The sequence below is a fragment of the Anomalospiza imberbis genome, chromosome 6 (genome assembly GCF_031753505.1).
Source record: "Anomalospiza imberbis isolate Cuckoo-Finch-1a 21T00152 chromosome 6, ASM3175350v1, whole genome shotgun sequence".
NCBI classification, from domain to species: Eukaryota; Metazoa; Chordata; class Aves; order Passeriformes; family Viduidae; genus Anomalospiza; species Anomalospiza imberbis.
This window is the reverse complement of record NC_089686.1, coordinates 57,295,727-57,317,847: the sequence shown is the minus strand read 5'-3', so window position 1 is coordinate 57,317,847 and position 22,121 is coordinate 57,295,727. Positions and strand designations below refer to the sequence as shown.

General features: G+C 50.4%; 1 long non-coding RNA gene across 3 annotated transcripts in view; it reads right to left on the bottom strand.

Moving 5' to 3' along the window:
- LOC137476389 (uncharacterized) overlaps positions 1–22,121 on the bottom strand; it is a 40,884-nt gene that overhangs the window by 5,133 nt on the left and 13,630 nt on the right. The window contains exons 1-3 of one of the 3 annotated variants that reach the window (XR_011000345.1): positions 14,971–19,073; positions 12,393–14,781; positions 10,774–10,936 (exon numbers count right to left, since the gene is read on the bottom strand). This is a non-coding gene — a long non-coding RNA (uncharacterized lncRNA). Of the gene's footprint in view, positions 1–10,773; positions 10,937–12,392; positions 14,782–14,970; positions 19,074–22,121 lie in introns of those variants that run through there. The other 2 variants (XR_011000346.1, XR_011000344.1) reach the window with 2 other exon arrangements.

Here is a 22,121-nt window from a genome sequence, read left to right as displayed (position 1 = left end):
AGATGTATGAATATGCAACAGGCTATTGCTTTTAAAGGTTATTCCTTTGTTCACAAGGCATGCTTATTGGGCTTAAGTGCCCGAGAGCATCCGGATGTCCTAATTCTTTGCTTTTTATTGTCTTGTAGCTGTCCTAACTCTAAATTTTCATTACTCTAATTGTATTACTATTTTTATAACCATTTTATTATTATTAAACTTTTAAAATTTTAAAAACCAAGTGACTGGCGTTTATAACAAAGCGGTCACTCCAGGTAAACAATTCTCCAAACACATTCCACAAGAGAAAAACAAGGAGCAGAAATAGAAATTGTTTTCTCTTTATGAAAAATCCTGAGAGAGAGAGAAATGTGCTTGCCACAGTGCTGGGCACCCGTGCTGGGCCAGGCTGCCCAGCAGCAGCGGTGCCCTGGGCACAGAGCAGGGACCAGCCCTGCACAGCTCCGAGGCAGCTCTGTCTCTGCCCCTCGCCCCGCTCTGACCACTCCTTGCCACTGGTGTCCCCGGGGCTGCCAGCGAACTCGGGGTGCCGTGTGCTGCAGGCTGGCACAGCGAGCTCCGGGCTGAGCCCGGGCAGCCCGGGCCGGGCACAGGGAGCGCCTGCTGAGCCCGCAGCACCTCCGGGGGAGCGGAGCTGCACGACCGCTCGCTGCTCTTCCAGTTTTCCGTTCTTTTCTCATTTTTCATCTCGCCCCTCCTGACGAGCCCCAAGTCCCTACGTGCCGAGGCAGGGTGAGAAGACTGACACGATTTTTCCAAAGCCCCCGGCGGATCGTGGGTCCGCAGCCCAGGGCTCCGCCAGCTCCTGCCCCGGCACGCCGGGCAGGCAGCGGCAGCAGCGTCCCCGGAGACGGGGAGAACAATAAGGAATAGCAGATCTGCCGCAGGAATGCGGGAGATAGCGTGGCGGGGGCCCTGAGAGTCTGGGCAGCATTTGCTCCCGGCTTGGCCGCAGCCCAGGGGATGGCACTCAGGCCGCGCTGCCGCCGGCCGTGGGGGCGGGGGATGCGCGGGGGATGAGCGTGGTATGCGCGGGGTTTGAGCGTGGTTTTCGCGTGGTATGCGCGGGGTTCTCGCGGAGTATGCACGTGGTTTTTCGCGTAGTTTTCGCGTAATATTCGCGCAATATTCGCGTAGTTTTCGCGTAGTTTTCGCGTAATATTCGCGTAGTATTCACGTAGTTTTCGCGTAGTTTTCGCGTAGTTTTCGCGTAATATTCGCGTAATATTCGCGTAATATTCGCGCAATATTCGCGCAATATTCGCGTAATATTCACGTAATATTCGCGTAGTATTCACGTAATATTCGCGTAATATTCACGTAATATTCGCGTAGTTTTCGCGCGGTATTCGCGGGGTATGCACGTGGTATTCACGCGTTATTCGCGTGGTATGCGCGGGGGTATGCACGTGGTTTTCGCGTGGTATTCGCGGGGTTTTCGCGGAGTTTTCGCGGGGTATTGGAGCCCCAAGTCCCTACGTGCCGAGGCGGGGTGAGAAGACTGACACGATTTTTCCAAAGCCCCCGGCGGGTCGTGGGTCCGCAGCCCAGGGCTCCGCCAGCTCCTGCCCCGGCACGCCGGGCAGGCAGCGGCAGCAGCGTCCCCGGAGACGGGGAGAACAATAAGGAATAGCAGATCTGCCGCAGGAATGCGGGAGATAGCGTGGCGGGGGGCCCTGAGAGTCTGGGCAGCATTTGCTCCCGGCTTGGCCGCAGCCCAGGGGATGGCACTCAGGCCGCGCTGCCGCCGGCCGTGGGGGCGGGGGATGCGCGGGGGATGAGCGTGGTATGCGCGGGGTTTGAGCGTGGTTTTCGCGTGGTATGCGCGGGGTTTTCGCGGGGTTTTCGCGTGGTATGCGCGGGGTTTTCGCGGAGTATGCACGTGGTTTTCGCGTGGTATTCACGTGGTATTCGCGTAGTTTTTCGCGTGGTATGCGCGTGGTATTCACGTAATATTCGCGTAGTATTCGCGTAGTTTTCGCGTAATATTCACGTAATATTCGCGTAGTATTCGCGTAATATTCACGTAGTATTCGCGCGGTATTCGCGTAATATTCACGTAATATTCGCGTAGTATTCGCGTAGTTTTCGCGTAGTATTCACGTAATATTCGCGTAGTTTTCGCGTAGTATTCGCGTAGTTTTCGCGTAATATTCGCGGAGTATTCACGTAATATTCACGTAATATTCGCGTAGTTTTCGCGTAGTATTCGCGTAGTTTTCGCGTAGTTTTCGCGTAGTTTTCGCGTAATATTCACGTAATATTCGCGTAGTTTTCGCGTAATATTCACGTAATATTCGCGCGGTATTCGCGGGGTATGCACGTGGTATTCACGCGGTATTCGCGTGGTATTCGGGGGGGGGGTATGCACGTGGTTTTCGCGCGGTATTCGCGGGGTTTTCGCGTGGTATGCGCGGGGTTTTGGCGGAGTTTTCGCGGGGTTTTCGCGGGGGGTTTTCGCGGGGGGTTTTCGCGGGGTATTGGAGCCCCAAGTCCCTACGTGCCGAGGCAGGGTGAGAAGACTGACACGATTTTTCCAAAGCCCCCGGCGGGTCGTGGGTCCGCAGCCCAGGGCTCCGCCAGCTCCTGCCCCGGCACGCCGGGCAGGCAGCGGCAGCAGCGTCCCCGGAGACGGGGAGAACAATAAGGAATAGCAGATCTGCCGCAGGAATGCGGGAGATAGCGTGGCGGGGGCCCTGAGAGTCTGGGCAGCATTTGCTCCCGGCTTGGCCGCAGCCCAGGGGATGGCACTCAGGCCGCGCTGCCGCCGGCCGTGGGGGCGGGGGATGCGCGGGGGATGAGCGTGGTATGCGCGGGGTTTTCGCGTGGTTTTCGCGTGGTATGCGCGGGGTTTTCGCGGAGTATGCACGTGGTTTTCGCGTAGTATTCGCGTAGTTTTCGCGTAATATTCGCGCAATATTCGCGTAATATTCGCGTAGTATTCACGTAGTTTTCGCGTAGTATTCACGTAGTTTTCGCGTAATATTCGCGTAGTATTCGCGTAGTTTTCGCGTAATATTCGCGTAATATTCGCGCAATATTCGCGTAGTTTTCGCGCAATATTCGCGTTATATTCGCGTAATATTCGCGCAATATTCGCGTAGTTTTCGCGTAATATTCGCGCAATATTCGCGTAGTATTCGCGTAGTTTTCGCGTAATATTCGCGTAGTTTTCGCGTAATATTCACGTAGTTTTCGCGCGGTATTCGCGGGGTATGCACGTGGTATTCACGCGTTATTCGCGTGGTATGCGCGGGGGTATGCACGTGGTTTTCTCGCGGTATTCGCGGAGTTTTCGCGGGGGTTTTCGCGGAGTTTTCGCGGGGTATTGGCGCCCCAAGTCCCTACGTGCCGAGGCGGGGTGAGAAGACTGACACGATTTTTCCAAAGCCCCCGGCGGGTCGTGGGTCCGCAGCCCAGGGCTCCGCCAGCTCCTGCCCCGGCACGCCGGGCAGGCAGCGGCAGCAGCGTCCCCGGAGACGGGGAGAACAATAAGGAATAGCAGATCTGCCGCAGGAATGCGGGAGATAGCGTGGCGGGGCCCTGAGAGTCTGGGCAGCATTTGCTCCCGGCTTGGCCGCAGCCCAGGGGATGGCACTCAGGCCGCGCTGCCGCCGGCCGTGGGGGCGGGGGATGCGCGGGGGATGAGCGTGGTATGCGCGGGGTTTTCGCGTGGTATGCGCGGGGTATGCGCGGGGTTCTCGCGGAGTATGCACGTGGTTTTCGCGTAGTTTTCGCGTAGTTTTCGCGTAATATTCGCGTAATATTCGCGTAATATTCGCGCAATATTAGCGTAGTATTCACGTAGTTTTCGCGTAATATTCGCGCAATATTAGCGTAGTATTCACGTAGTTTTCGCGTAATATTCACGTAGTATTCGCGTAGTTTTCGCGTAATATTCGCGCAATATTCGCGTAGTTTTCGCGTAATATTCGCGTAATATTCGCGCAATATTCGCGTAATATTCGCGCAATATTCGCGTAGTATTCGCGTAATATTCGCGCAATATTCGCGTAGTATTCGCGTAATATTCGCGTAGTATTCACGTAGTTTTCGCGTAGTATTCGCGTAATATTCGCGCAATATTCGCGTAGTATTCGCGTAGTTTTCGCGTAATATTCGCGTAATATTCGCGTAGTATTCGCGTAGTATTCGCGTAATATTCGCGTAGTTTTCGCGCGGTATTCGCGGGGTATGCACGTGGTATTCACGCGGTATTCACGCGTTATTCGCGCGGTATTCGCGGGGGTATGCACGTGGTTTTCGGTTTTCGCGTGGTATGCGCGTGTTATGCGCGGGGATTTCGCGTGGTATTCGCGGGGGTTTTCGCGGGGTTTTCGCGGAGTTTTCGCGGGGTTTTCTCGGGGTATTGGAGCCCCAAGTCCCTACGTGCCGAGGCAGGGTGAGAAGACTGACACGATTTTTCCAAAGCCCCCGGCAGATCGTGGGTCCGCAGCCCAGGGCTCCGCCAGCTCCTGCCCCGGCACGCCGGGCAGGCAGCGGCAGCAGCGTCCCCGGAGACGGGGAGAACAATAAGGAATAGCAGATCTGCCGCAGGAATGCGGGAGATAGCGTGGCGGGGGCCCTGAGAGTCTGGGCAGCATTTGCTCCCGGCTTGGCCGCAGCCCAGGGGATGGCACTCAGGCCGCGCTGCCGCCGGCCGTGGTGGCGGGGGATGCGCGGGGGATGAGCGTGGTATGCGCGGGGTTTGAGCGTGGTTTTCGCGTGGTATGCGCGGGGTTCTCGCGGAGTATGCACGTGGTTTTCGCGTAGTATTCGCGTAGTTTTCGCGTAATATTCGCGCAATATTCGCGTAGTATTCACGTAGTTTTCGCGTAGTTTTCGCGTAATATTCGCGTAATATTCACGTAGTATTCACGTAGTTTTCGCGTAATATTCGCGCAATATTCGCGTAGTATTCGCGTAATATTCGCGCAATATTCGCGTAGTATTCACGTAGTTTTCGCGTAATATTCGCGTAATATTCGCGCAATATTCGCGTAGTATTCGCGTAGTTTTCGCGTAATATTCGCGTAGTATTCGCGTAGTATTCGCGTAATATTCGCGTAGTTTTCGCGCGGTATTCGCGGGGTATGCACGTGGTATTCACGCGGTATTCACGCGTTATTCGCGCGGTATTCGCGGGGGTATGCACGTGGTTTTCGCGTGGTATTCGCGGGGTTTTTCGCGTGGTATGCGCGGGGTTTTCGCGGAGTTTTCGCGGGGTTTTCGCGGGGTATTGGAGCCCCAAGTCCCTACGTGCCGAGGCAGGGTGAGAAGACTGACACGATTTTTCCAAAGCCCCCGGCGGATCGTGGGACCCGCAGCCCAGGGCTCCGCCAGCTCCTGCCCCGGCACGCCGGGCAGGCAGCGGCAGCAGCGTCCCCGGAGACGGGGAGAACAATAAGGAATAGCAGATCTGCCGCAGGAATGCGGGAGATAGCGTGGCGGGGCCCTGAGAGTCTGGGCAGCATTTGCTCCCGGCTTGGCCGCAGCCCAGGGGATGGCACTCAGGCCGCGCTGCCGCCGGCCGTGGGGGCGGGGGATGCGCGGGGTTTGAGCGTGGTATGCGCGGGGTTTGAGCGTGGTTTTCGCGTGGTATGCGCGGGGTTCTCGCGGAGTATGCACGTGGTTTTCGCGTAGTATTCGCGTAGTATTCGCGTAGTTTTCGCGTAATATTCGCGCAATATTCGCGTAGTATTCACGTAGTTTTCGCGTAGTTTTCGCGTAATATTCGCGTAATATTCACGTAGTATTCACGTAGTTTTCGCGTAATATTCGCGCAATATTCGCGTAGTATTCGCGTAATATTCGCGCAATATTCGCGTAGTATTCACGTAGTTTTCGCGTAATATTCGCGTAATATTCGCGCAATATTCGCGTAGTATTCACGTAGTTTTCGCGTAATATTCGCGTAATATTCACGTAGTATTCGCGTAGTTTTCGCGTAATATTCGCGCAATATTCGCGTAGTTTTCGCGTAATATTCGCGCAATATTCGCGTAGTTTTCGCGTAATATTCGCGCAATATTCGCGTAGTATTCGCGTAGTATTCACGTAATATTCGCGTAATATTCGCGTAGTTTTCGCGCGGTATTCGCGGGGTATGCACGTGGTATTCACGCGGTATTCACGCGATATTCGCGTGCTATGCGCGGGGGTATGCACGTGGTTTTCGCGCGGTATTCGCGGGGTTTTCGCGTGGTATTCGCGGGGTTTTCGCGGGGTTTTCGCGGAGTTTTCGCGGGGTTTTCGCGCGGTATGCGCGTGTTATGCGCGGGGATTTCGCGTGCTATGCGCGGGGTTTTCGCGGAGTTTTCGCGGGGTTTTCTCGGGGTATTGGAGCCCCAAGTCCCTACGTGCCGAGGCGGGGTGAGAAGACTGACACGATTTTTCCAAAGCCCCCGGCGGGTCGTGGGTCCGCAGCCCAGGGCTCCGCCAGCTCCTGCCCCGGCACGCCGGGCAGGCAGCGGCAGCAGCGTCCCCGGAGACGGGGAGAACAATAAGGAATAGCAGATCTGCCGCAGGAATGCGGGAGATAGCGTGGCGGGGGCCCTGAGAGTCTGGGCAGCATTTGCTCCCGGCTTGGCCGCAGCCCAGGGGATGGCACTCAGGCCGCGCTGCCGCCGGCCGTGGGGGCGGGGGATGCGCGGGGGATGAGCGTGGTATGCGCGGGGTTTGAGCGTGGTTTTCGCGTGGTATGCGCGGGGTTCTCGCGTAGTATTCGCGTAGTTTTCGCGTAATATTCGCGTAATATTCGCGTAATATTCGCGTAATATTCGCGCAATATTCGCGTAATATTCGCGTAGTATTCACGTAGTTTTCGCGTAGTATTCACGTAGTTTTCGCGTAGTATTCGCGTAGTTTTCGCGTAATATTCGCGTAATATTCGCGTAGTTTTCGCGTAATATTCGCGTAGTATTCACGTAATATTCGCGTAGTTTTCACGTAATATTCACGTAATATTCGCGTAGTATTCACGTAATATTCACGTAATATTCGCGTAGTATTCACGTAATATTCGCGTAGTTTTCGCGTAATATTCGCGTAATATTCGCGTAGTTTTCGCGCGGTATTCGCGGGGTATGCACGTGGTATTCACGCGGTATTCACGCGTTATTCGCGCGGTATTCGCGGGGGTATGCACGTGGTTTTCGCGCGGTATTCGCGGGGTTTTCGCGTGCTATGCGCGGGGTTTTCGCGGAGTTTTCGCGGGGTTTTCTCGGGGTATTGGAGCCCCAAGTCCCTACGTGCCGAGGCGGGGTGAGAAGACTGACACGATTTTTCCAAAGCCCCCGGCGGATCGTGGGTCCGCAGCCCAGGGCTCCGCCAGCTCCTGCCCCGGCACGCCGGGCAGGCAGCGGCAGCAGCGTCCCCGGAGACGGGGAGAACAATAAGGAATAGCAGATCTGCCGCAGGAATGCGGGAGATAGCGTGGCGGGGGCCCTGAGAGTCTGGGCAGCATTTGCTCCCGGCTTGGCCGCAGCCCAGGGGATGGCACTCAGGCCGCGCTGCCGCCGGCCGTGGTGGCGGGGGATGCGCGGGGGATGAGCGTGGTATGCGCGGGGTTTGAGCGTGGTTTTCGCGTGGTATGCGCGGGGTTCTCGCGGAGTATGCACGTGGTTTTCGCGTAGTATTCGCGTAGTTTTCGCGTAATATTCGCGTAATATTCGCGCAATATTCGCGTAGTATTCACGTAGTTTTCGCGTAATATTCGCGTAGTTTTCGCGTAATATTCGCGTAATATTCGCGTAGTTTTCGCGTAATATTCGCGTAGTTTTCGCGTAATATTCGCGTAGTATTCGCGTAGTTTTCGCGTAATATTCGCGTAGTATTCGCGTAATATTCGCGTAGTTTTCGCGTAATATTCGCGTAATATTCGCGTAATATTCGCGTAGTATTCACGTAATATTCGCGTAGTTTTCGCGTAGTTTTCGCGTAGTTTTCGCGCGGTATTCGCGGGGTATGCACGTGGTATTCACGCGTTATTCGCGCGGTATGCTCGGGGGTATGCACGTGGTTTTCGCGTGGTATGCGCGGGGTTTTCGCGGAGTTTTCGCGGGGTTTTCGCGCGGTATGCGCGTGTTATGCGCGGGGATTTCGCGTGGTATTCGCGGGGGTTTTCGCGGGGGTTTTCGCGGGAGTTTTCGCGGGGTATTGGAGCCCCAAGTCCCTACGTGCCGAGGCGGGGTGAGAAGACTGACACGATTTTTCCAAAGCCCCCGGCGGGTCGTGGGTCCGCAGCCCAGGGCTCCGCCAGCTCCTGCCCCGGCACGCCGGGCAGGCAGCGGCAGCAGCGTCCCCGGAGACGGGGAGAACAATAAGGAATAGCAGATCTGCCGCAGGAATGCGGGAGATAGCGTGGCGGGGGCCCTGAGAGTCTGGGCAGCATTTGCTCCCGGCTTGGCCGCAGCCCAGGGGATGGCACTCAGGCCGCGCTGCCGCCGGCCGTGGTGGCGGGGGATGCGCGGGGGATGAGCGTGGTATGCGCGGGATTTTCGCGGGGTTTGAGCGTGGTTTTCGCGGGGTTTTCGCGTGGTATGCGCGGGGTTTTCGCGGCGTATGCGCGGGATAATCGCGTGGTATGCGCGGGGGTGAGCGGGCCCCCCCGGGCGCCGGACAGCAGATGGCAGCCGGACACCGCCGCACGGCCCCGGAGCGCCCGGGGAGCGCGGCCCTGCTCGGCCGGCTCCTGATGAATCACATGTGCGGATCCCGCCCGGGGATGCGGCACCGCGCGGGGGTTCCACCGCGGGGCCGGTCCCACGCTCCGAGCCGCGTCACTCGTGTACGTGCAGCACCACACCGCTGCTGCCTCGCCACAAACCCACACCCAGCAGCGGCCGAAACCTCTGCCTGGGGCTGCGCTGGCCTCCAGAGGCAGGAGGGAGAGGGCCGGGCAGATGATGCCCACATCATCTGATGTGGCACCACAGCTCGGGCATTCACCCCAGGGTGGGCAGCCGCGATGCCCCCTCCCTCCTGGGGACACGCCGCTCACCCTGAGCTGCTCGGGGGACTGAAACCAGCGGCTGCACCCGCCGCTGCCAAGGCCTGACACGCCAATTAGAGAGTCATTACTCTGTTGAGTAACATTTTCCCTCAATGACTTGGGAACTTTAACCCAATTTTGAAATGTAGGGGAGGCTAAGCTGGATTACCTTAGCTCAACTGCTCGTGTCATAAGCCCTTGAGAAGTGGGACTGGGTTTTTTTTTTTTCCTCCAGAAACCTTTTGTTGGCTCAAAAAATCCTTGTTTTTTTCTTAGCTCAGACACCAAAGAGGGGGAGTTTTCAACTTCCAAAAATAAATCAAAGACACCACTATGCCTGCAGGGTATTTGTTTCTCCATAGGAACGTGAACCTGGTGGTTTAGTTTAAGGGAGGCTAAGCTAACTCTCACATTTTCTACATTCCTCTTTTTCCTGATAGATCAAGATCGACAGGTTTGGACTGTTGTTTTAATGAAAACCTACTACTCCTGAGAGGGTTTTCTGTTTTAGAAAGATGATCTTTCAGAGCTACAAAATTCCAAACAATTTGACTTGCTATCACCTTCGTCAGGTCCCTTAACCTCCTTGTGCCTCTGCTGGGCATTGATGAAAGATGGGTGATCTTTACCCACTACAAAAGCACATGGACATCTGCAAAGTAGTAAACTGTCCCCGAAAGGAGGGTTCTTTAAGTGATACTCTGAACCTGTGTTCACCAGGTGCAAATCAGAGATTGCTGAGTGAGGCCCCGAAAGCCCAACTTCTACCAGAGCTCTGTGGCACCAGCCCTTGCCAGCCCTTTGCAGTGTCACCTCCAGCTCCTCCACCTTTATTCCTGATCCCTGGCAGCCAGAAAACCTCCTTGGAGCTCTTGGGTAACAACCACAAACTGAAGCAGCCTTTAGCCTCTAATTAACTGGAGTTAAATCACCACTCATCTACCCCCAAAGTTTCATGGAAATTAGGACAGCACTCCAGCCAAGCCCTCTTTTGTCATCTCTCATTGAAGATGCTGAATCAATTCCAGGTAGGTTTTCCCCTCCTCTGTGCATGTGGAGCCCTGACAACACGCTGGGGTAAATCTAAACATGACCAACCCCAACAATGCATCTCTGGAGAGTTTTCAAAGCTTAAGCTCTGCATCTCAGAGCAAGTTTGGGGGTAGGTGCAAATCCCTTGTTGAAGGTTCAAGTATTTGTTTTAAAGTAACAAGTATGACAGGACTCCCTGAATAAATTTTTGGTCCAGGAAACTGAACTTCAGCTCCCAGTTTTGTTAATTCTGCAATCCAAAATATTTTCTCTGCTGTTTTTTTTCCCTTGACTTTTAAAGGCAATTAGGATTTTCCAACTGTTCTAACAATTTAGAAGCTCTAATATGTGAAAACACTTTCTTGTGTTACAAAAGTTTCTCCAAATTGTAAAAGGCATTGCAAAGGGGAGGGAGCCAGCCCCATGTACACTGTTTGGGCTGCTCTTCTGGCAGAAAATGACCAGTGGCAGCATTCAAGGCATGGAAAAAAGACTTATCACCCAGATCCTTCAAACAGTCAAAACCGCCTTAGCTGGGCAAACCGGCCCTGATTTCTCAGCACTAATCCCTGGAGGTACAGGTCTGCTGACGTCAAGGCTGCTGTGGTTATTGCAGGGCTCACAGCCCTCCAAACATTCTGTCTGCAAGCCCCAGTCCAGCCCACTGCACAGAAAAGCTCTTCAAAAGCTTCTGATAGGGACGGCTGGGACATGGGAATGTCGAGGGCTCTCAACGCCTCCCTGCTCACCTGCTCCATCTGTGCAGCCAGTGGTTTTAGGGATCTTTGAATTTCACACTTCAAGAAGCCAGTTGCTCTCCTGCTTGACTCAGAAATCCTCCTGGAACATTGCTGCTTCCTGTCTGAGCTCCTCTTTTGAAGCCAGGTTTTCTGCCTGCTGTCTGAAAGAAGCCTATAAAAAAGGGGAAGACAGCAGAGTTCAGGAAAGCACTTATCTGACATGTAGAAGCTCACAGGTGCAACAGGAAGGAACGCACATGCCCATCAGGAAAATTGGAAAGGCATTAATGATTTTCAAAGCTAGACTCTCACTTGTTATATCTCTCTGGCTATTGTGTTTTAAAGACTTGAGGATTCCTTTTATCAGGGAATGTTTCCTGAAAAGTTCTCGCAGAAAGAGCTTTGTTTTTTTAAAGTCTCTTTGCATTTCAGGTACATGAAGCACTTCATAAGCGGTTCCCTGTCTGCTCAAGGGCAGGAGTCTTTGGGATTTTGGGGGATGCTGAGACTTATCAGCTTGCTGGAGGAGCTGGAGCAGAGCCAGCAGCTGTGAGGAACCAGCCCTGTGCCGGTGGTGGGATGGCACATCCCTGCCCCACAGAGCTGCCAAGGAGCTGCTTCCTTCTGGATGCAGAGCTGCACGTGGGCTCATTTTCTGCTTCCCCCTGTTCTGCAGTGCAGACATCCCCCGGGGTCCCAAAACTGCAGGATGAAAAACTCATCCTTCCTTCTGGCCCGGATCCTGGACAGACATGTGCACACGCTTAGTGCTGAGCATGTGAGTAGCAACACTGATCTCCATGGAGCAATCCACATGCTTGAGCCTCTGCACATTTGGGAGCAGGGGAGAGGAGGACACTGGGTTCTCTGCTTGCCTGTTTTACATACCACTCCTGGAGATCCCACCCAAAAGAGAGCCGCGCAGCAGGACGGCGCTGAGCTATACAGCTATTTTTATTTCCATCTCTCGTGGCCTTGCTGAGACCTGCTCTGAATTATCTGGGCTATCACACCCCAGACGAGTCCAAACAACAGGTCTTGCTGCAGACTGTCTGTGTTTAGAGGGGTGATTTAGTTACTGCTTTCCCCCCACCCCGTCTTCTTTATTCCCATTAGTGACACGCTGGCTGCACAGAAAACTTATTCATGCTCTAGAAATGTAATATTTACTCAAAACAATTTTTATTTGGCTTGGCTTCTTCCCAGTGCCATAAAGTGATAGCCAACCCCAAGTGCTTACATAGACAACATGTGCATCTGAGTCATATTTATGATCCCCGTTATAAAAAGCACACAGCCCTGTTGTTTGGTGCAATAGGATGGGACTGAAGGCATCGGCACGTCTTGAGCATAGCCTGTCTCTGGAATCTGCAGAAATTTGCCATGCTCCAAATTTAGAACTTGTGGGTGGGAGCTCAGTCAGGAGCCAACTTTTTATACCATTACATCACAGGAATTGAGGGCTTTGTGCCAAGGATCCAAGGAAATTAATAAAGAGCAGAGGCTGTCCAGCTGCTTGAATTTAAAGTCATGGCAGAGAGGTAATTATTAATAAATACGGCTTCATTCGGAACATCGTAATCTCGCCGCTTAAATTGAACATATCCCCTCTCTTTACTGCAGCTTACCATTCTGTTGGAACTTGCAAAGACAATAGGAAGGAATGAACTTCTGTAAGAGGGAGGCCCAGGGAAGCTGGGATCCTTCTCCACAGAGGCCAGGCTCCAGTGGTGGCTCTCCAGCTGAGCGCCGCTCCGAGCGCACGCGTTTGCCGGGGCATCACCGCTTCCCTGGCTGCGGGAGGGGGCTGGAACGTGGCGTGCCTTCTTCCAGCTAAAACACACAAGTTTTCCAGTGGACAGGGATCAAAGCCATAGACAGCTAATTAGAAGAGAAATTCAATTTGTTTGACCTCCCTGTGCTCGGGCAGCCAGTGTAAGCTCAAATGTCACAGCCTCCAGGGAGCTGATGGTAAAGCACGGGGCCGCTTACCAAGAGGCACAGGGTGACCTGAGCAACCTTCCATCCTGTTTGGGATGCACTGTGTGTGCCCACAGCCCCAGCAGGGCTTGGCCCTGGGAGCAGAGTGTGGCTGGGGCTTGGGGAAGGGCCATGCTGGTGCTGGGAGGGGGCCACTGCCCCGTGCCCCCCAGATTGTGGAGCCCAGGTGTGCCACACGCCGCTTTCCGCGCCTCAAATGCACAGCGCACACCACAGGCACCTTCCCAGCTCCAGCCCCCAGCCCCCAGCAGGACAGGCTCTGCAGGAAAACACCTGGCTCTGCACACAGAAAGGGGTCGGGGTCCCAGGAGTCTGCATGCCAAGGGCTGAACACAGGCTTGCCATGAAACACACAGCCGGGAGAATACGGCAGTGTCTGTGGAAAAGGGGCTCCCCTGATGCTCAAACCACAGAAATGCTGGTATGCAGCTTCAGAGATTTACAGCTTATACTCGCCTCAAGGGTATGCAAAAGCTATGAATAATTAAAAATACGGCTCTGGGTTCTCTAGGAAGTTCCCCATTTCCATTTTACAGATAAACAAGCTGAGGTAGAAAGCAACTGCAAGCTGTTTCAGTGGAACAATACTGGCAGCAAAGCAAACATTAGAGCTGCCTGGGAGATGCTTCTGCACCCAGATACCTCATCGTGCTTGCACATGTATTTCTTGCAGCAGCACATACCAAACAGCTTTATACATCCATGCCTCACCAGGAGCCAGCAGAGCAAAGACCTGCAGCTTCCAACAGCCCCTGCTTTTGTCTAAGCACACACACACACAAAATATTAAAAAATACTGTTTAAAAACTATAACCAGCAGGTTAAAAAAAGAATTTAAATAATCCCTTCAATGGTGTGGTCACAGGGTGACAATTTCCACAACGGAAAGAAGACAGTCACTGATAGGGATAAAAGCAGTTCTCAGCTTTCAAGCAGAAATCAAGTCAGTTCAACTCAGTGATCTCAGAATCAGAGAATAGTTTAGGTTGTGAAGATCTTTAAGTCATTGCTCACTTCTTAAATGTGGTGTTTCTACCTGCAACACAGGCATGGACATGCAGGGGGTGTTACAAAAAATCAGGCTGCTCTAGACTCAATAGGCTCTATTACTGGGTAAACTGCTTGTATTTTACCTAGAAAAATATGATGCCAACCACTCATTCCTGCCAGAGAACCCATGGAGATATCCTGACCCCTGATCAAGTACAATGCTATATATTTTTTCTCCCAGCGTGTTGCTGCTCATGTTGGACTGTGTATTTTATTTTTTTGTGAACAGCTGTGAACATCTAAAGATTAAAAACCTCAGGTTTATTAAACATCCCACTTATGGTCAAGATAAGCCCTCCTGTGATACGTGACTCATGGAGAGAAGCTGGGACACTGCAGTGGGTGAGGAGAGCCTTTGGATGCTGCTTCCCTCTGGGATGGGAGACTCTCTGGTTCTTTCTGGGAACCTGGAGTTGGACTGGCTCCTGGAGCAGGCTTGTGCATGCTGAGAGCATCTCACATGCCTTTGAAGCACTTCCCCACCTCAACAATGGCACGAGTAGACTTTGAGGGAAAGGATGAATGGATTTCAGTGAATGGATAACTTGCAGAGAAATTAAAAAAAAAAAAATTATCAGGGCAGAAAACACCCCAAAGAGCATCACCAGATATTTGCCAGAGGAAAAAGGCAAAAGAGTTTTTACTTCCAACATGAGTGTACCTGGTAGGTTCAGGTTGAGGAGTGAAGTAGCCATTTTACCTGCAGTCTTAACATGGTTTGGTATCCCAAAGGTTTTTGGTGTGTGGTCTGCTTGCATGAGAGAGACTGCAATGGCAATGCCACTGTTCATTCCACATGTGGATAAAGGTGGAAGAAAAAAGTCAGCACAATGAGCACTCTTAAGGGTGCCTTCATGCACCCCAGAAGCTGGGAATGCCTACCTGCCATAGCCACGCAGGGGATGTTCATTGTCCTCAGCCCTTCCTTTCAGATTTCTCAGGACAGTAGCCTCACTTCCTGGAGCCCTGCATTAGACAAGCAATTGTAATCAGCAAGTGATTCCATGGAAATAGCTGAAATGCTTCAAGCTATAGCCCAACAAGTTTCTAACCCATGTCCAATCTCCAACTCTCTTCCCATTGAAGTCAGAAGCCATCCCTCCTGCCCCATCTACATTTCTTAGAAATGCAGTGAGCATTTAAAATTTTGGACACCTTGCCCGTTCTTATAACAGGGCAAGAGTCGGATTTCCAAAATGCTACTCATGCTGCTCGGAAAATTCCTTCCCAGAAGTCCCCTTATTTCCAGCAGACAATCCCTTATTTCACTACTAGCTCTAGATGCAGCCAAGCATCATCCTATTTAAAAGTCATCTTCCAACAGCGGCAGCAATGAACGCATTTGGCCAGCTAATTCACCTTCTGCAGTCATGGAGCTGGACTCACAACCTGCTTTATCTCCTGGCTGTGTAGCTCGTAAAACCAACTCCAACTGGTAGCAGAGAAATATATAAAACATGCAGAAGGGTTTTATGAGAAGGTGGGTTTGTGGCTTCTTATTTTGACTTGTTTCCACGAGATTCTTAAAAGTCTCAAACCCTGGAATTAAGGAACCTTGGTTGCGCCTTATTTTCCAGCAGTTTCTTTAGAAGATGAGTCATTTGGAAAGCACGGGAAGCATCAGAGTAATTGCTTTGATGTCTTTTATAGAAATTTGGGATGGATTTGAAAGAAATGAGGGAAGTGCTGTTATTTCCTCTTGGAATGGCAGGCTGACATGACTGGTGCAGTTATACAACAAAGCGAGCAAACAGCAGTGCACACGCGAGGCCGGCAGCGGCCGAGGAGCTCGTCCTCCTAATCAAGTTTAGGTCTGCATGCTGATGGACTCAGCAAACAAACACTCGTGTTTATTATAACAGAATGAACAGAATGTACCACAGAGATTATGACTCACTTTTCCATAGGACGCCTGTCTATTCTCCGGGTTTGGAGAGGGAAATGTTGCACCTCTCGCTTACAGTTTGTTTTACAAAGCTTTAATGAGCCTGTCACCCTGCCACATAAAACCTGATTCATTTGCCTTTGTGAAAATAAGCGTGGCTTTTGACAGGACACCCTGCACTAGGCCCTACTAAATCAGCCAGCCAGACTCACTCACAGGTGGTTTGAGTCTGGAGTGAATTTTGAAACAAAAGTATGCAGCCAGCCTCAGCAGCATGTCGGCTGTTTTCCCTTGGGTGACAGGCTGTCCTGCTGCATCCAAAGTACCCCTCCTCCTCCTTCTCTGTGGGACAGAGTCTGCCTTTTAAACTGGGCCTTTAAAACCACGACTTTCCATAAGAAGAGGGTTCGTTGAAAGCAGAGCTCGGGGAAGGGGTGATGAAGAAATGATCACATTTTTATTTCAAAGCATGTAAAACTCAAAAAAAAGCTGCCTATTAATACACAGGAAATTCTGATTAAAGTAGGTGTCCTTACAAGACCCTCCTGCAAGAAATTCAAATGAAGGGAAGGGGAGGGAAAGAGATTTTTAAGTAAACAAGTGAGAAGAGCCAGGGAAAACAAGAGCAATAAGCAGAGTCTCAGGTGGCTGACTTGGCAGAGCGGGGCGTGAAGGAAGGAAGAGGCTGTGGGACAACGAGCCGCTGGCGTTTACAGTAGTCAAGAAGTCTCCAGAGTTTGTGACTTTAACCACAAGTTGCTTAACAACACTGTATGAGCCTTCTCCTTCACATCCAGCCCCAGCCATGCTGGTAAATCCCTCTCTGAGGGGGGGATGCAGGTGCAGGGTGGTGGTGTTGGACAAAGGAGCAGGAGGAGGACTGGCAGAATAGGTGTTTCACTGCCCCCTGAAATTACAGGAGTCGTGATGAGAAAAGACAGCTCCTGGCTCAGGTCTCAGTCCTTGGATAGGAGAAGGCTGGTGAGTAACAAGTTTGGGATTGAGGGGCTGCCCTGTGGTGTAAACAGGGCCACGTACAGCTAGAAAGAATTTTTTCCCCCCTGAAGTCAGTGAAGGCCTTCCAGTGCCAGAAGAGAGTCGGGAGAGAAGAGAAATGTTGTGTTTGTCCCTTCCCAGCGACGGATGCAGGAGAGCAGAGGATCCACTAGTGAAGAGGTGAATGTGAACTGGCACTTCAGAGAACAACTTCTTGCTGTGGCTTTCTACCAGGCATTGAAAGTTACTGTGAAAGGCACCCTTGATTCATGTTTGTGATGGAGATTAACCTTAGCTAAGACTCTGCAAATTGGAAAACCATTTCAGATTAAGAAATGAAATATTCCCCAGGCTAAAGACTGCTCAGGTTATATATCTCATCCCTATGGGAATTTGCAAGGATCTGCAAATACATTGTTTTAAAGCTACCAGCTGCAATAATGGAGAAATTAACTGAATGACAGAAAAGCAAACCCTAAAATAGTCACCATTAACCCCAGGAGGGCTGGGGGTGTGTTGAGCTGTGGTTTTCTGTGCTCAGTAGTGATGTGTCATCATAAAGAGTCTGCATTTAACAGCAGAACAATGCTGTGCATGCTGTCACCTTCCCAGGGGCTCACTGTGCAACAGCTTCTCCAAACTGCTCCATTTCCACTGCTGAAGCAGCTCATTAAAAAAAAAAATCATCCTCATACAGCTGGGAATTATAAAACTCCACAGGAGCCTGTGATGCCAAGGACCTTTATTCAGAGGCACACCTCCATTCCCAGTGCTTTGGAAGCTGATCTTTTCCAAAAATCTTTCTATAGATGCTCAAAAAAGGATGGATATGACCACAGTCCATTCAGCATGAGTGATTATATCTTAAAGGGATATTCCATCTCTTTAAAAATTCCAATTATTCTTAAAAATTCTAACCCATCTTTGTGATGGGTTAAAAAAAAACCCATCACAAAAGAATCAACCCTTGTGCCTATGTCAGTGTCTTAGCTGTATACATTTAAACATTCCATTGTAAGCTAAGATTATCTTGCCTCCTGCCCACTGAGACATGTGGGTTTGGCTTTATAAGACTCATAACTGGCCTGCTTGAACCCTGTCCAGCAAGTTTTCATCTAAATTGATTAGGACTTGGAACGTATTTTCTTGGACAAATTGTGTTCTAATGAATAGAACACTCCCTCACAGCTGTCCTGCCAGAAAGCCAAGATTTTTTCTGTCTAAAAATCATCCCAAAGTGACCCTTAGATAAAGTTCAGAATCCGTTTTCATTTTTTTAATTAAGAAAAGGTTTGCTTAATTCCATTCCATACATTTCAGCGCTAGGCAGCTGACACACGATTCCCCCTAAACATTTTATTTTAAAGAATTTGGTTGTGATGTCAGGTCTGCCACAGACAATACATTTCTAAACACACTGTTTACATTAAACACAAAGCATGAGGATGGCTTCAGCAGGAGGAGAAGCCTCTCTCTCTCCCCCCTACCTGTAGATGGCACATAGAGCAAACTCAAGGTCGGCTCGATTCCCCACGTGATAAATTTGAACATTAAGGAAGACAAACAAGGAATGTCACTATAAAGCCTCGCCCAAGCACCAGATATTTCCACAGTGCCCTTCTCCAGGGATAAGGCTCCCCAGGAGACCTCTCTTCACCCCCAGTGAGTACCTTCATGAGCTCACCTTCAAGTCCAAGGGTGGGCTGGCTGGGAATTCCTGCCGTTAATTATTGCTGGCCAAATGAAGACAGCACTTCCCCGGCCACTCCGGGGTAAAAGTTGTCCCAGTTAGGATGAATGCACCTTTTCTCTTTAGCATTTTGCTCCGCAGTTGTTCTCCCAGATGTCCCAGCTTGAAACCTCAGTAAATGTTTGTGTTATGATTAGCCCATCTGGAATTTTTATTCTACGACCACTCTCCTGTTAGAGAAGGAGGATTTCATTCAATCCAGAATACCCAGGGGAGATCCATGGTTACATCATATTCCTTATCTCCTAGCAAGAGTATTTCTAGGAACCAGGAGTACAGTTTGAGACAAGATCAGATCCTTTCTAGTCTTGCAAAAGATGGTTCTGGAAATAATGTGTCTTCACCGTGTTTTCAGGACTTAACTGACACTAGGCACTCAGAAATTAAATATGTATGCAAGAATTTAAAGGAACTGGTCTTTCAAGAAACACAACTTCCTAAGTCTTTAAACATTGGTTATATCTTTAACAAGACAGGAAACTGAGGCAAAGTCACTTCTCCTCAGTCTTGAATGGAATTTGACTACTTCAGCTACCAGCCACACTCAAAGAAAAGCAAGTAAATCACGAGAAATTGCTCTGCTGCAAAAGAAATGAGCATCGTGGCACTGCTTGTGGAAAATGGGCCATAAAAAGACAGGATACAGGGAATTCCAGGTAAATTTCTGAGCTTCAGAAATTTACCCGGAGTTCCCTGGAGAAGATAGGAGCTGCTGCAGTTATTCTCCAATGTCTTTAGTGAAGGCTGGTTCAGTCACATCAACATGATTAGATAGCAAAGTCAATACACATCATTAGATAGCAAAGCTCTTATGCTGCTTTGACAGACTGATTCAGAAAAATATCATGCATCCCTTCTGGAGTCCATGTCATCTTTGGCTGTGGGTGAAGAAAACTGGGTACATCTGCAGCCATTAATCTGAGCCCCATTTTTATAAAATTTCTGTGTGCTCTTGAACCATTAGAACCTAAATATAATGACAGGGAATGGACACGAACAAGATTTGCTAACACTTTATCACACTGTATTCTGCAGCCTGCTATTGTCTGGAGATGTGGTTATAATGAGCAGATTATACAGCATTAAACCCTCCTGAAAGCATAGACAGAAAATATGATATAATCTTGCTCGGAGCAATTATCTTTAAACACAAGAACAGCTTCAGCACCCAGTGGAGAGTGGCGAGCAAAGTTATGGGCCCAAGGCAAAACAATGACCAGCTGCCAAGAAACATCCCCGTTAGCCTTTGTTAGAGTTTGCCTTTTTAAAGTCATTGTGCAGCATAATTAAGTTGGTAACATGCAGATGAGAAAGTGGAAAAAAATGTGGAGACATAGGGAGATGAAATGCTAAAGCACTGAAAGATGTCACCTCCTCTGTGAAATGCTTAAATTGTGAAATAAAAAGAGAAGAAAGAACGAGTCATTTCAGGATAAGTCTGGAATGAGAGATAAGAAGATTGCAATCTTCTGGTAGTCTCCCACAAAACCTTTCTATTTGCATTCTACATCACAAGGGCTGAGTAGCACAAAGCAAGAGGGCAAGAGGGAGAGAACAGACAGGATGAACTGCAGCGTAAGAAATGGGATTTAAGACATGGCGGCTCTTTCAGGATCCTGAGAACTTGATCCCCATGTTCCCTGAAATGGCAGCAACAGGAGGTGAAGGCTTGATCGAGCCTAGGTCATCAGAGAATGAATAACCTGGAGATCACGGATGTACAATGGGATATAAAAGCAGAAGAGGAAGCAGAACTTGAGTCAACCCTTGTGATCACCTGCTGGTGGCTCCTGTGTGCTACCAAGTTGATCACAGGCTTTATGTCTTTTTTGGTTGTACTCCAGCTTGTTAAAACACACTCAGCTCCTCTCTCTGTTTATATGTTTTGTGGTGTGGCATGTGTGAGTAGTTTCGTGACATTATTTAAAGCTTTTAAGCAGAGATAGACAAAAACATTTAGACAGAGACAGCAAACTCTTTCTTGAGTTGAAGAGGAGATTTCAGACCCGATCCCAGTCCAGGTTAAGTTCCCCTTGCACCATTTCCCGATTTGGGCTGTCTTGGGGAGCAGCTGGGAATTTCCTGATCCTGAGATGACCCACAGGTGGCATAAGGCCAGACAAAGCCAGACTTGTGCCTGCTCCCCCTGAGAAAGCAGGGGCTCCCCAGATACCTGGTGACAGGAGGGGACAACAGGCTGCTGTTGTCCCCTGGCTAGGAGCTCGGCAGGCTGAAGTTCCAAAACTCACACAGGCATTTCTTGCCTTCACCTCTGCTAAGAGCTCTGCAGTGTGCCTGGAAGCACAGGTACCGACAAGGAGAAAGCAGTGAGCTGCTCCCAGGGTTTGTGCAGCAAGCAGAGGGCTTTGCCCTGGCTTGTGCTCCTGGCACGACTCAAAGGCTGGCATGGAGGTGCCCCCCTTTTACAGACAGACAGGCAGGAGACTGGCAGCAAGACCAGGCATTGCATTGCCTTTAACCCTTACAGACCCAGCAGTTAATCAGCACCCAGGAGTCATGTGGATTGCCAACATCCCCGAGCGGCCCTGGCTCAGGCTGGATTTCCACTCTGCTTAAATGACTTCTGCCCAGGGACTCAGCCTCAAAACAAACAAAACAGAAAAAAAAAACAAAAACCCCAAAACAAACAATCAATCGATCAATCAATCAATCAAACAAACCCAAAACCAACCCAAAAAACAGGTGCTGAACACCAGATACACCAGATACAAGCTCGTGGCAGGTGGTGTTTTGCAGGACCCATCCTTGCTGATGGACTGCACATTTGTACCTCTGTGGCTGGATGGAGGGACAGAAGGGTTACAGGAAAGGCACAGTACAGCATGATACAGAATGAGCCAAAATGTCAGTGCTAAGCAAGCAGAACAGAGAACCAAAGAGAGATGGGAATGGAGTAGAAAGCTCAGAATTATGGACAAATTAATGAACCGGCAGTAGTGGAAATGGGAACGAGCTGTCAGACCTTCATCTCTTACAAGGAACAACGAAAATATCTTAATTTCTGGCGATTTAGATGGAAATAGAGTTATGCAACACTGATATTGTTCACAGTGATTTAATTAAGACTCTGTCAGCACGGTCAAGCCTAATTAACCTGGTATTTAGCCTTTTATAGGAGACAATTATAAAAATGTGCCCTTCACTAAAGCCCAGCATTCTAGAAATGGCCCCAGTCCTAGAAGGATTACCTTTTTGGCACAGCAGGCTCTTGAGACCATCCCACTAAGGTGCTAAGATATCTCTGAAAAGTTTACAAGTTCATGCTGCATTCCTTGCCTACACAGTCCTCTCCTTACAGTTTGTGGGAATCTGGGGTGTCTGAGGAATGCAGAGTCAGGCGTCCTGGCAGCATCCCATCACCAAAATTATTTCACAGAGACTTAATCCCCAATCCTGACACTTCTTGTCGTGTGAGATTCAAATCTCTGCCTTTCCATGCTCATTACAGCTCAGCAAATGCAAAGACTAGACAATGGACTTGCATCACTTGTGAACATTTTGGTTTCTGGGCTGGATAGTGATAGAAGCAGCTCACTATGTGGAGGAACAGGCTCCTCTGGATGTCAGCAAGAGCCTATGGGTAGAGCACACCACAAACCTCAGCTGCTGTCATGTACAGCCCTATTCACTGGAGCCACAGCACCTCTAGCACTG